The sequence below is a fragment of the Gadus macrocephalus genome, chromosome 2 (assembly GCF_031168955.1).
Source record: "Gadus macrocephalus chromosome 2, ASM3116895v1".
In the NCBI taxonomy this organism is placed as follows: Eukaryota; Metazoa; Chordata; class Actinopteri; order Gadiformes; family Gadidae; genus Gadus; species Gadus macrocephalus.
In genome coordinates this window covers 16,822,748-16,838,029 of record NC_082383.1, presented here as the reverse complement: position 1 = coordinate 16,838,029, position 15,282 = coordinate 16,822,748, and the positions used below count along the sequence as shown (strand labels likewise).

Sequence of the window (15,282 nt, the reverse complement as noted above, 5' to 3'; positions counted from 1 at the left end):
CATGTGCGCAAGGCAGCCACAGACAGGAGACGCCAACATTGTTTTCAACCGCTCGGTACCGCGCTGTATTAATTCCCAAGTTTTGAAAAGAAAAAGTATTTCAAGCCAATAACGACTCTGTTTTTGATTTGTTTATTTGGTTTTTGAACAGCAAGTTTTGGATGCATGCATCGGCTTTGAGTTTGTTTGTTTGTTAGGCCTACTTTAAAATTACATTCGCTCGCAACACACACACACACACGCACACGTTCATTCACGTTCACCCACTACAACCTGCCGATCTTCAATCAAAACAACATCAAGTAAGCGATGCCACAGCGCGTTGACAAGTCCGTCCCGAGTCTCGAGGCGCCCATAAGCTTTATGGTTTATATGTTTGAAAGCCGTGACACACTCTTTTACCAGTTGGCCTGAAATACCACGCCTCGCAGTCATGGACCTATAAAGAAAGTCGTAGTCGTACCATGCTTGTTTACCGCAACATTGAGAAGGGTCCCGTCTGAAACAGAGTAGCGCAGCGCTGCGTTCCGAACGTTATGTAATCAAATACACTGGTATGGCGGTAGGCTATATAAAAAAATCATATCCTAACGAAAATACACACCGTTATTCAGTGAGAACCGGTATAGCGCCCAGCACTAACGCAAGTTGACGCCGCAAAACCATGGGGGCGGGGCAGGGGGCGTTAAAAAACGTCAGGCACCATTATGAGGAACCGAAATGCGTTCTTATTCGATCTCGTTACAACCGTTTACGTCGGAACCGGTTCCCTACTGGAACCGAGTTTCGGTGCTCAACCCTTCTAAGGACATGGTATGAGGTATAAGTTTGACTAAATCAATACCAGCGAAATTATTTAAGCTAAAAGTCCACTGTAAACACAGTAAACAACACATATTGACCCACACACAGCTACTAAAGATAACATTTTTATTTGTTTTTCACTCACCGTTTGACTTCATTACAGGAAAAGTATAAGTCCTTGTATAACGTGCGCTTCATAAATTCACCTCTTGTGACCGTTCAAGCCCACAGCAACAGTCTGGCTTGGTGAAGTGCACTGCTGGAACTTAGCCTACAACGTCTTTTATTTTTGGTTTCATAATCACACATGTGGAATTGCGCCTTGGCCTATTCGGCATATTGAACCGTCGGCCTAATGCGCCTCCTTTTTGAAAAGTCGGACAAACGGACCTTCGGACCAATGGGTTCCGTTTTCGGAACATTGAACCGTCGGCATAGTGGCATGTCGATCTAATGGGAAAAATTTCGGACCATAGAGACGTCGGAAGTCAGAACAATGAGGCGTCGGAATTACGGCATGGCACCCCGTGAGTAGTGGGGATTTCTTTTTTCATTATTCTCTACAAACTTTGGGACTACTTCCTCAATTTTTCACCTAGAGACAAGGGCGTCAGTTTGTTTTTAGAAGTGGTGGGGACAATAACCATAAGCTTGAGTGTGGTTTGAAAAGTGCTGGGTACCCTTATGTAAGCTATTCATCCATTCAACGCTGCATTACAATATGCTCTACAGCAGGGCTATTCAAACTCCTTAACAAGTGGGCCGAAAAGGTAAACCACTGGGGGTTCATGGGCCACACAGAGTAAAACTACGTGATTGAATTGCTGAAAATAAATCTTACTTAAAGTAGTGTTAACTTAATATATATAGTACTACTACATGGAATAAACTTGTCAGACGCATTCCTTCCTTCTTCACTTTTAATCATATCATTATAAAAGATTTTGTCCTCACATATTTTGGACACGTATTTAGAATTTAACAATGTTGTTTGAATCATCACAAAACAGAACTACTCTACATATGAGACATTTTGAGCCACTGAGTCAGTGAGAAAGATTGCACTGCCTTGTTTGCCTAGTTTGGCTCATCCTGAGACACTCATGCAGCTTCTCATAGGTCATGGAGCAACGTGCCCTTGTTCTGATGGCATTCATATGAGAAAAGCTAGACTCACATGTATCGGTTGAGCCAAACATTGTCAGAATAAGTGATGCCAGTTCCTGGTTGTGGGGTACTGATACTGGCTAGTATCACCGGCTACACACGGAAACCTGATTTGCATGCAACTATGTTTCTCCTTTATTTTATTTATTTTTTGCATGCAACCTCTTGCGGGCCAGAAAAAAATTAAGAGGGGCCGCTAGTTGAATAGGCCTGCTCTACAGTGCATAGTCAGGTGTTGAAAATCCTATTCGAACAATAAGTTGAAAACACAGTTTGTGTTTTGGCTTGTTTTGCAAAACGGCGTTGGAAACACCAGGGTATTGGCTCGGGATATGTAATACTAATACACATAGGACAAAGAACAGTGTTGGCAATTTAACACTTATCTTGACATCAACAAAGTTTACCAGACAAACAATGCCAGACTGTAAAGGGGGTACGAAATGAAACGAGGTACTGACCAATAGCCTTTTGAAGACGAGCAAGGGCTGCTGGTAGCATTTGTTATGCTGCATAAAAAAATTAAAAAAAAAACAAGCGCCCAGAGGAGAATTGCATCTGCCAAATCCTGACCACCTCGGATTAGAGCCGCTGCTCCTTTACTTAGAAAGGAGTCAGCTGAGGTGGTTCGGGCATCTGGTAAGGATGCCCACTGGGCGCCTTCCTTGGGAGGTGTTTCAGGCACGTCCAGTGGGGAGGAGACCTCGGGGAAGACCCAGGACTAGGTGGAGAGATTATATCTCAACACTGGCCTGGGAACGCCTCAGGATCCCCCCGTCAGAGTTGGTCAATGTGGCCCGGGAAAGGGAAGTCTGGGGCCCCCTGCTTGAGCTGCTCCACCCGCGACCCGACCCCGGATAAGCGGAAGAAAATGAGATGAGATGAGATCCTGACCACCAGTAAACACTTGCGAAGGACCAATGTAGACTTCACTCGTTGCAACATCATAAGCAAATTGCCCGCAAATAAAATCCCCTACAGTTTAGGATAATCACCATAGACGGATTATGACACATCGGGCCCCTGGGCACGTGGACTCCGCAGGCCCCCCCCCCCCCCCCCCCCCCCTTCCAACATAAACACACGCACCCAGAATACACACACACTTATTGGCGATAATAAGTCATTGGCCTATACCTGCAACTCAGCAGGATTTGTAACACAGGAAAGGCAACCTCACAATAATTATTACAAATAAATGCATCTTTATTTAACCAAAACAGGATAAAAAATATATATAATTGATGACATTTTTGGCGATTTGAACGAATTTCGATCGCACCGCTTTCAACCACAAATAAAAACGACTTAAAACAACTCAATACGAACAGTTCCTTACATTAATTGACAGTAATGCATTTCACCTATGAAATGCATTTTTTCCGGGCTCTGTTCCATGCGAAATCCTACACGATATAATCAAAGTCCAGTGCATTGGTAAGGTCGCTCTCAATTGCCATGAGAGAAAGTGCCTTGAGGCGTTTTTGTGACATTTTCGTCCTCAGTTCATTTTTAATCCTGGACAGAAGAGAGAATGACCGCTCCCCTTCGCAATTACTGAGGGGCAGAGTCAGAAAAAGCCGTAACGCTACATACACATTTGGAAACATAGATTGCAGTCCACAATCGAGTAGGCTATAATTCGTAGCAGTCCTTTTGGGGTTGCATCATCTCCAGGCTTGATAAACGATCTGAACTGAATAAATTCATTGCTTCAACGCTCCACTTAGAGTTCGCCGTTGCTCCATGTTTAAATGACAGTGACTCGTTCGTGACCGGTCTCAAATTCACAAACTGAAATAGTGCCCCCTAGTGATCTTTTTATTAATTTATTTACTCAGTAGTAATAGGCCTACTATTGCTGTTTTCGCTTGAATTTTTGTATTTCTCTACTGATTGCTTCGACAATGCAACATTAAAACTTGTGGGGCCCTGGGCCCCACTGTTAGTAACTCAGGCTCAGGCTCAGGGCTCAGGGGGGCCCAAGGGCCCCCCTGAGCCCTTGGGCCCCTGGGCATGTGCCCGGTGTGCCCGTGCAGTAATCCACCCATGATAATCACACAGGTTATGCGAGAACATATTTATGTCAGGAAAGGCCTACCAGGCTCCAAGTCGTCACATATCTCAATCAATTGTCTCAAGACAATACAACTATAACCACATTGGCATAGCAATCGCACCGTGTGTAGCTGCTACTAGCTGCAATCTATACAATGCATACTAGCTGGAGCACCAACCAGAATCAGATCACAATCGCTTAGGACCGTGGATATCCTTTGGCCAGGTCATCACAACGAGCAAACAGAACCAGCAGCAAAGTTTACGCAAACCAATTTCTTACCTTATGTGGCCCTCCACATGCAGGCTAGATGATGTATCCATATCGTGTCACAAACATGCTTTTTACAGGAAGCAAAAGGACCGGCTATTTTCTGAATAAAATGTCAATTTCGGCTGTCTATCTTGAAACTTCTCCAGTGCGTTCACACCAAACGCGACAGGGCAACAAGATCCCATACAAAGTGAACGTATAGAAGCGTATCGGGCGATTTGTTTTGATTTGTCGCGCCACACTTTCGCCGTGCACAGGCGAGCGTGTTCACGAGGATTTGTGGCGCGACAAATTCGCTCGAGTTGAAATATTTCAACTTTGACACGAATTTTGCGTGATGACAGCCAATCAGCGTTCAACAGCGTGGCCACTGAGTGACATGTGTAACGTAACAGCCAATCAGCGTTCAACCGTCAAACTCAGTGCAGTGCAGTCCGGGGTGAACTGCAGCATGGAGGAGAAAGTGATTGTTGCCGTTTGCGACTCTAGGAGCTCTATATATAATAGTATATAATATAATATAATTGTATACATAATATCACGGCCAAAAGCTCTGTGCGCCTCCGGATGGCCGTAGCGCGGGGAGCTCATAGGGATTGGGCTTCTCGGGAGTCGGGGTTTGTTTACCGGCGTTGCTATGGGTTCCGGTCTTGTGTGTTCCAACGGTTTATTAGGTAGGTCTATCTAATAAATGATGTCTTCGTGCGCGCCTATCGCATGATTTTAGACTCGACGATTTCGGTTGAGTATGTGGGGATTTTTCAGTCGCAATTGGTTTGCACATTTCTAAAAGTGGTGGGGACAAAATTCATATTTCAAATAGTGGGGGGGACATGTCCCCCCTGTCCCCCGTAATCGACGCCTATGCCTAGAGACCCCAATCGGGAGATGGGGACCCCCCGAATATTTACAGGGATTTTGCACACTGGGTAAAAGAAAACGTAGAAATAAAAACCTGGGCAAAGATGTTGTTACTGGAGCTAGTAGGCTACCATCAAAACGTGGGTTAACTAATCAGAAAGATTTAATTAGGGATTATCTGGGGGGGATTTCACAGGTGGGACTGGCAAATTAGCCCATAGCTAGCATTATGCCTTCTATTTCAAGATCTTCTGACTAAGTTTACGGATACTTATCTGAATGACTTTTGCTGTCTCTAGATATAAAGGAAACATTGAAGTGTCGTTATTGTATGCACTGCTGTTCATTGAATAGCTCCAGCGCTCGTTGCTGCATTTCTAGATGATAGCAACTCTCCACTCTTATCCTCTGACCATGCATTTAAAGCTAGGGTGGGTGATTTTGGAGAAACAGCCGATTCCGTTGTGTTCTCTCTGGTCCCTCCCTTCCACGCTCTACCTGCTGTAGCTCTGCGTCTGAAGATGCCGTGTGCAAAGTTTTGTGTCAATTGGTCAAGAAATGTGGGAGGAGTAGCGAAAATACAGTTTTGCGGTTTTCGTGATTTAGCGAAAAATATTCATAGACGCAAATGGGCGTGGCCTAGGCCAAAATATGCAGCAGACTCCAGTGCATCTGTGGGTATAACGTTTTGGACTGTGGGAGGTTCGGTGTGGGAGTTATAGCCCCAAACGCGTCTTTCCTTGGTATAGCGCCACCTAGTGGCCGGCGTGTCTGGATTTTGTCGTCTGCCTAGAACTCACGGACCTGGATCTAGTCATGCAATTGGCGTGTGTGCACCATTTACGGTTTGGGCTGTGGTCCCACTTCTAGGGGGGAATAATAAGAAGAAGAATCCTTACAAAAACAATAGGGATGGACCCCTAATAAAATACAATATTAACATATTAGAGTACTTGAGAAGTCAATAAATGGTGAGGTATTAATGTTGATTAGTTGATACAAAACGAACTTTTTCCACTGTTCTTTCTTTACCTTGTGTCCATACTTTGAAATGTAGTGGCAGGATTGGTGTCCTCTACATCTTGAGCATCCGAGAAGTCATCAGCTCTGAGAATATAAATAGTGTTATAAAATAAAGATCTTTGTTTAGTTATTAGGCTATATTGTAAACGCCACATAGGCCTACATGTCCTTCAAGATTGACGGCGACACAGACGTCTCTACTAAAGAGTGTGTGATCGTCTACAGCCGCATTTTGCGCAAAGGGAGACCGGTCAACATTTTAATTGTGTAATACTTTAAAAACAAAAAAAGTTTTATTTTGCTTAATGGTTTATTTCGAAATGTTCAATTTCAGCTCAGTGAAGCACTTTAAACACCTTATTTTTCTTTTTATTTATAATTGTGCTTCAAATAAAGACACGCCTTTCTCTACACCTTATTCTTGTTTAAAAATCATTCACATTATATGAAAGTTATGAACAGAGATATAAAGGTGACCTCATGGCGATAAATGTAATGCATTCGTTAGCCCACCCACCCAAAATCACCACCAGCCGTCACTGGACCTATTAAAGAAAATGCGCCGACGTTGGCTCAGCCTGGCTCCGCCTATTCCGCTACGTAGCTAAGATGGCTGCCGTAGAGCACGAAAAGTGTTAATCAATCCACACTCCGCGGTTTGACTGTTTTGATTATACCATCCACGTCCTTTCACTATACTTCCTTTCACCCTGATCTGCTGTGTCCCAATTCAGGGGACGCATCCTTCGAAGGACGCGGTCTATGAAGGTGTGGCCTTCGTAGACCGTGAAGGCCGGACCGAAGGCCGAACAAACGTTTTTAAATGAGACGGTCTGCCCTACGGAGCATTTCAAGTTTGCGTAACAAGCCGTTAACACCCTTTACCTTGCGTGATGACGCGCCGCTCCTGTCACCTAGCAACCCTGACAGCTGCGGTTCAAACCGGACAGCGGAGGAGAAATATGGAGCCGTTTTATATAACCCATTCAGAGATGTCCACTTTCACTTAGATGTCCACTTCTTACTTTATTCTTACTTTTATTTTATTGTATTTTATTCATAATTTTCTATTTTTTATAATCTTATCTTCTATGCTCGTAATTTCTATTTGTACATAGCACCTGGAACAAAACAATTTCCCCCCGGGGATCAATGACGTTTTCTGATTCTAATTCTGATTCTGATTCGGTTATATAATAATTATTTAAAATATAACGTTAATTAGTTTAACGTTATATGGCTCGTGTTAATGGAATTGAACTTTGACAATAAAGTTACAAATTTAAAATAGTCCCAACTTTATTTTAATACAAAAAAATGTTTTTACATAGTTTTGTCATTGAATAATGTAATTTGCTGCAACTGCCGCTTCCGCTCTCTCTGACTGAAAAAAATCCAACGCGCAAGGAATCTTGGGATACGTTGGGCCGTGAAGGACATAGACATCTTATAGCATAGACGGAGCATTGGCTGCTGGGACGCGAGAAATACGGCCGCCATCTCGGAGTGGTCAACCGGGAGCAGCAACAGCAGAAGAAACAGGATGCCGGGCTGTTGTTCAGCGTATTCCTGCTCAAATCGGCGGACCATCCACAATAGGAATCGGGGGATTACTTTTCACAAATAAGATTTAACATTACCGTACTATTGGTATAATTGGTATTGAATAATAAAACACGCCAAACCATGTGGCCTTTATCATAGCTACACGTATGACAAAAAACCGCATGAAAATCAGTGGTATTCAGTGAGGTATGATTAATTAAATGCGCTGACAGTTCATTGCTCCAGCCAAACGGATTACACTGAGTGGAGCGGATGACCACTCCAAGATGGCGGCCCCGCGTTTCGTCAGCGGCAGTAGGCGGTAGCATTCGATGCTCCGTCTATCATATAAGATGTCTATGGTGAAGGATACATCTGGTGTATCCTTCAAATCCGGGAAAAGAAGGCTGCATTTGTCGGCCGTATTTGAAGGAGCCTTCGAAATGGGACAGCCCTTGACGCGTCGCAGTGACGCAATCGCCCTTCGAATGCACCCTTCGAAGGATGCGTCCCCTGAATTGGGACACAGCTGTGTGGATAGTATGGATATTGGAACACAGCAATAGACTATAGCTCTATAGCCACCTAAACAGACCTGTTTAGGTGGCTAGGCTAACTACCGTCACCGGAGCAAGTCCAGCTGTTTTCAAAAGCATCTGTCATTACAAAAGACAACAACAAACAGATTGGAAATATCCTAACAACAGCACGGACGAGAGAAACGTATCAATCCCTTTATTTACCCATTTCTTTGCATATGTTTTCTTTTACTTATCTATTATTTTATTGTATGACAATGTTTATATGTGAAGCACTTTGAGTCTGCCTTGTGTAGGTGCTATATAAATAAAGTTGCCTTGCCTTGCCTTTATTTACAGCGTTATGTTGTGATATAGTGTCAATAAAGACCAAATATATATAGCTTCAAATTTACGGCAATACCTGTCTTGAAATTACACGGAGGAGTTATGCTTGTGTCACATACCATTGTTGGGAACGGCAGTTACCGTTCCAGAATGGCATATGCCGTTCCTGAACGGCATATGCCGTTCCACCTGAACGGCAGTTACCGTTTCAGAACGGCATATGCCATGGTATGTCAGTGGTCGCGACGGCAGCTACCGTTTCAGAATGGTAGTTGCCGTTTCAGAACGGTAGTTGCCGCTTCAGAACGGTAGTTGCCGTATCAGAACGGTAGTGACCGTTTCAGAACGGTAGTGACAGTTTCAGAACGGCAGTTACCGTTTCAGAACGGCATATGCCATGGTATGTCAGTGGTTGCGACGGCAGTTACCGTTTCAGAATGGCAGTTACCGTTCCAGAACGGCATATGCCATGGTATGTCAGTGGTCGCAACGGCAGTTACCGTTTCAGAACGGCAGTTACCGTTTCAGAACGGCAGTTACCGTTTCAGAACGGCAGTTTCTGTTCCAGAACGGCAGTTTCCGTTCCAGAACGGCTGTTTCAGTTCCAGAACGGCATATGCCATGGTATGTCAGTGGTCGCAACGGCAGTTACCGTTTCAGAACGGTAGTTACCGTTTCAGAACGGCAGTTACCGTTCCACAACGGCATATGCCATGGTATGTCAGTGGTCGCGGTGGCACATGCCACAGGCCAATAAACGATCTCGGCGTCTCTCCAATAAGAACGGAGAATCTGAGCCTCGCTCTGATTGGTCGAAGTGTACATGAGCGGTGGCAATTTTTGGGGGCGGCACACAGAGGCAGGGAAGAACAAAGCGATGAGCAGATATTCTCAGAGCACTTCACCTACATATTGCTGACTGGCTATTATGACAGTTTTGCCAAATATTACAGTAAAAAAATTACCCACCCTAGCTTTAATTGGCTTTGACGGCCATCAGTTCTCGGCAATTCCTCATTTGCCCTCTCACGTCTGACAGGATCAAAATTATACGGCTGTGGGCCATCACACATGTTATTTGTGTACTCTAAAATGGCGCCACCCAAAGGTGGTGCTATTGTAAAAAATCATGAATTGGGCTTATTTCTCCTCACCAGATTGACCTGGACTCAAAATTCTTTCAGAATATTAATCTCTAAAATCAGATGCATTTTTTTCACTTTGGTCTTCTGCTCTAAAAATGTTTACTTTTCCCACAATTTCATAGAAAAGCCAAACGTCCACAGTCTCATCCCATTTTGCCTACATGACCATTTTGTTATTGCTATCATTAGCCATACCATTAACAGTGCAAATTTTCAGATCTGTACTCTTTTAAGAAAGCCCTTAATTCTCTTGTGAAATGTGTGCTTGGAGTTTTCTTGATGTTGTGTATTTATCAATTAACATTTTCACCATGTGAATGAGGCTGCAGGTCAGGTTTAACAGTGGCTCAATGGGATAATGCCTTGTACAGGTGATCCTTAGATACTTCGAATCCCGATTATAGCATGCTGAACAAGACATTCGGCCATTGCTTTGCAGCTCACCTGAAAGTCGAGGCACAGTATTGCATTAAGTGGAACATCTTTCCTTCATAATTATTTGTCATATTTATACATCTTCCATTAGTGTGTTCTTGACTTTTAATTTAGCTCTGAACTCGTTTATCACCGCTTGCGGTTATATTTATTCTTTTTACTGCAAACGCACCACTTAACCCCGCTCTGATGTCACCTCCGCGTGGCCCTGGGTTCCGGCCGGTGACCGCCGTGTTTACGACCATATGGCCGCTGAAGGTAGTCACCAGCCCTCGGCAGCAGTGAACCGCGGGCGGCGCCAGGCTAATCTGCTGAGTTTGGGTTCTGCAGTGGAAGTCGACCAAGGGTGAGACCATCTGCTCACACCGCACCACGTTATATAGCCCCACCATTCTCCCTCCTACTTGAACGTTTTATCATATACTTATTGTTTATGACATAATTACAGAGGACATAAGAATCATTGATTTATATTTACAACAACTGATGTGTAATCATCTATTTTAATAGGAGGCAGAGAAGGCTTTGTTCTGAGTGTTGTTATGTAGGCCTATAGACTATACATTTGCTATGAAGCAATGCTAATCCTAAAATGTAGTGACACAGTTAAACTGCTAGAGAAAACAGCTAGTCCTTCAGCAGGAGGGATGGAGCGGGTCTATAGGCACCGTGACTCATCTCACCGTGGTGTGGGGCTGACGACAGCGTGCAGCTCTTACTGCCGTTCCCTCTGACAGTAAGTTCCAGAATGACGCCTTTGACGTCAACACCTGGGTGCGCTGCGTCACACAGCCCAATGACCCCCGTCTTCGTCACTAGATGATGAACCGTGATGAGGAGGGCTCTGATACAGAGAGCGGCCCAGCTAGACCCTCTTTGCTGATTCACACTCTCCGAGAAGCTGCTCTGGATGTGACCACCCATTCATCACCATTAATTCATGCTGTCATATTAGTCTGCTGCTCCCAGGCCGATAGTTTATCAATGAGAGACGGGAGGTTCACTCTACTCCACTGTACCCACCAGGACGTCACATGTGCTTCACTTCAGGATGCTGGGGGTGTGTGAGTGTGTGCACGCATGCACGCACACACACACTAATACACACATGCACACGCACGCACACACTCACCCAACCATTACTTTTCGAGTGCGTCATTATAAACTTTCAAACTTCAGTCAGCAAATGTTATTTTGATCGCATTACCTTTAGAAGTTTTAAGACTGCTGGCTGGGAGTATTTCTTCTCATCAAGTCCTTATGGTTTGGACACTAAATCTGATTCAACATGTCGGGTGGTTGATTAGCGCAACAGAATCCCATCATCTAACCGTGGTGCTCCGAACGAAGCCGTGGTTAGGGGCTGAAGGAAAGAGCCTCTTTACCCACCGTCACTTTGTAAAGGGAGGAGGGGGAGCGGGAGGGGGTAGTGGATCCACCGGTCCGGTCTGGGTGGATCCACCAGTCCGGTCTAGTCTCAGGACCAGTCGACTGGTTCAAGTTCAAGTTCAAGTTCAAGTGTTTTTATTTGTCACATACAATAAATTGAAGTGAAATGTTAAAGGGACAATGCTCCACACTGTGCAAAAATACATAAAAATATAAAATAAAATAAATTAGTTAATTTATTTAGATAAAATAAAAAATGTAAATAAAATCAAATTTAAAAATAAGGTGTTGAATTAAAAATTTGAATTCAAGTGTCTCACTGCCTGTGGATAAAAACTTCTCTTAAGTCTCTCAGTCCTTGAGTTAAGGCTTCGTAGGCGTCTACCCGACGGCAGCAGGGTGAAGAGGCTGGCATTGGGGTGTGTGTCATCCCTCCTGATGCTTTTTGCCCTCGACTCCACCCTCTTGTGGTAGATGTCCTTCACGTTGGGTAGGGACGCTCTGATAGTCCGCTCAGCTGAGCGCACCACCCTCTGTAGGTTGGCCTGGTCTTGAGCGGTACAGCTTCCGTACCATACGGAGATGCATCCTGTGAGGACGCTCTCCACGGCTGAGGAGTAGAAGGTCTTCAGGATGGAAGGGGAGACCTTGAATTTCCTCAGCCTCCGGAGGAAGTACAGTCGCTGCCTAGATGACTTTGTCACATGTTGTGTGTGGAGGGTCCAGGTTAGGTCTTCAGTGATGTGCACACCCAGGTACTTAAAACTAGGAACCCTCTCCACAGGCTCCCCGTTGATGATGAGGGGGGTGAACCCGCTGTCCTGCTTCCGCCGGAAGTCCACCACCATTTTCTTTGTCTTTTTTATATTTAGGGCCAAATTGTTGGACTGACACCACAGTGCCAGGTCTGCCACTTGGTTCTGGTAGGGCTGCTCGTTGTTATCAGAGATAAGACCCAGCACCACAGTGTCGTCTGCAAATTTAATGATGGAGGTTGAACTTCCGGAGGCTGTGCGGTCATAAGTGTAGATGTTGTACAGCAGCGGGCTCAGAACACAGCCCTGGGGGGAACCGATGTTGAGGGTCAGCGGCCCAGAGGTTACACCACCCTCCACTTTCACCACCTGGGGGCGGTCAGTAAGGAAGCTGAGCACCCAGTTGCACATTTGGGTGTTGATCCCCAGCGACCTCATCTTGTCGATCAGGCGGAGGGGGACTATGGTATTGAAAGCTGAACTGTAATCAATGAACAGCATCCTCACATAGTTCCCCCCCCCACCATCCAGATGAGTAAGAGTGGTGTTTAGCAGGTTGGAGATGGCATCGTCTCTGCTTCTGTTTGCTTTGTAAGCAAACTGGAGGGGGTCGAACGAGTTTGGCAGGGAGGTGCAGATGTAATTTTTCACCAGCCTTTCGAAACATTTCATCACTGCAGAGGTCAGGGCCACTGGACGGTAATCGTTCAAACATGATGGATTACTATTTTTGGGCACCGGTACAATGATAGACTTTTTAAAGCAAGATGGGACGACAGCTTGGGCCAGGGATGTATTAAAGATCATGGTGTACACTGGAGCTAGTTGGTCAGCACAGGATTTAAGGACCCTTTCAGGGATCTGGTCAGGCCCGGCAGCCTTTTTCCCATTTACCCCTTTGAACACCCTCCTCACATCACTCTCACTTACTATGAAGGGGGGTTTGGTGTTATTCCCAAACATGTCGGCCATGACTGCCATTGAGTTATGATCTTCACTCTCCATCTCAAACCGTGCAAAGAAAGTGTTGAGTTCATCAGCAAGAGAGGGGTCAGAGCTACACACCGAGCCGGCCTTGTTCTTAAAGTCTGTCATTATTCGCAGGCCCTTCCACACACTAGCGGGGTCACCAGCGATGAAGTCGGCTTCCACTTTGTCCTTATATCGGCACTTTGCAGCTTTTACGACCTTCCTTAGGCCATAAGCAGCCACTTTGTAGTCCAACATGTCCCCCGTAGTAATCCCAACATTATAGGCAGCAGTACGCGCTGAAAGTGCTGCCCTGACAGTTCCATCTACCCATGGCTTCTGATTTGGGAAAACTTTTATTTTGACTGATGGTATAATGTCATTTACCAGTAGGTGTATGTAGTTCCCGTGATCAACATGAACGTACACACACACGCGCACACATGCACGGCCATGTACATGTACACTCACACAAGCACTCACACACGCAAGCAAGCAGTCACACACACAGGCACGCACACAGCTACACTTTGACTGTCTATCCGTTCTTCCGATTATGGGTGCTATTGTGTGATTGGGTAAGTGTGGTTATGTGTGTGGTTGTTTGTCTCTGTGTGTGTGTGTGTGGTTGTGTGTGTGTGTGTGTGTGTGTGTGTGTGTGGTTGTGTGTGTGTGTGGTTGTGTGTGTGTGTGTGTGTGTGTGTGTGTGTGTGTGTGTGTGTGTGTGTGTGTGTGTGTGTGTGTGTGTGTGTGGTGTGTGTGAGAGCAGGCAGAACTCGGGGCCTTTGTTTTATTTTCTATTTCACCACATACACGCATTCACCATCATAAAACAATAAATTGAGAGGGAGTTTATTTTGTTTGTGTGGGTGTGTGTGTGTGTGTGTGTGTGTGTGTGTGTGTGTGTGTGTGTGTGTGTGTGTGTGTGTGTGTGTGTGTGTGTGTGTGTGTGTGTGTGTGTGTGTGTGTGTGTGGGAGAGACGGGAGTAGGAGTGATGGAGTAAAAATAAATATTTTGCGTTGCAGAGGAGGATGGCAGCAGAAGTTAGAGAGAAACATAATAAAGTATAAACTATAATAACCTCCTGTCGTCCGTCCATCTCCCTCACGTCTCTGCTTCATGAGCTCCTGAGACGCTCTGCTGTCCTACTGACCCAGCTAGATTTATTAGAATTAATAACAACATTATTCTTTGTAAATAACGTGTAGAATGGAGCACACACACACACACACACACACACACACACACACACACACACACACACACACACACACACACACACACACACACACACAGAAACACAACCGCTCGTAAATAAGCCAACTCCCAAACACACAAAGACGTTTCCAATAATCAATTAAACCAACAAACACAAAACAACAAACACCGACCACCCATACTCACACGCATAATGTGTGTGCGTGGGAGTTTGTTTGGGCGTGGGTGTGTTATTTTTAGTGTCTTGATTGTGTGTGCTTTTTTTTTCATGCGCACATTTTAACCTGTGTGTGTGTGTTGGTGTGTTAATCTGTGTGGGCGTCTGCAAATATTCTTTCGAGTGTCTTTGAGAATTTGCGTGTGTGTGTGTGTGTGTGTGTGTGTTTATATGTTTGTGTGTGTGTGTGTGTATCTGTGTGTGTGTGTGTGTGTGTGTGTGTATGTGTGTGTGTGTGTGTGTGTGTGTGTGTATGTGTCTCTGTGTGTACTCGGTGTGTTCTGCACATGCTCAGATCTCTCTGAGTCCCTGTGGTGTGCTGCCTCTCTGGGCTCCTTGCCTGTGCTGGCTACGCTCCCGGAGGAGTCAGGAGGAGCATGTCTCCTCCGGCAGCGTATGGCGCTACTTCCTCAATATGCTGCTAATGCTAATCAGAGGCTAGCACGCTGGCTTCTCTGACAGACAGCTAACAACCGCCGCCGTCGAAGGCAACCTCTTCACTGATCATATGTTGTGTTGATACAGTGAGCTCTAGCTGTGTGTGTGTGTGTGTGT

At 45.2% G+C, this 15,282-nt stretch overlaps 1 protein-coding gene across 1 annotated transcript in view; it reads left to right on the top strand.

The window, feature by feature from the left end:
- Positions 1–15,282, top strand: part of LOC132473046 (voltage-dependent T-type calcium channel subunit alpha-1I-like) — a 236,334-nt gene that overhangs the window by 47,073 nt on the left and 173,979 nt on the right. The window lies entirely within an intron of this gene.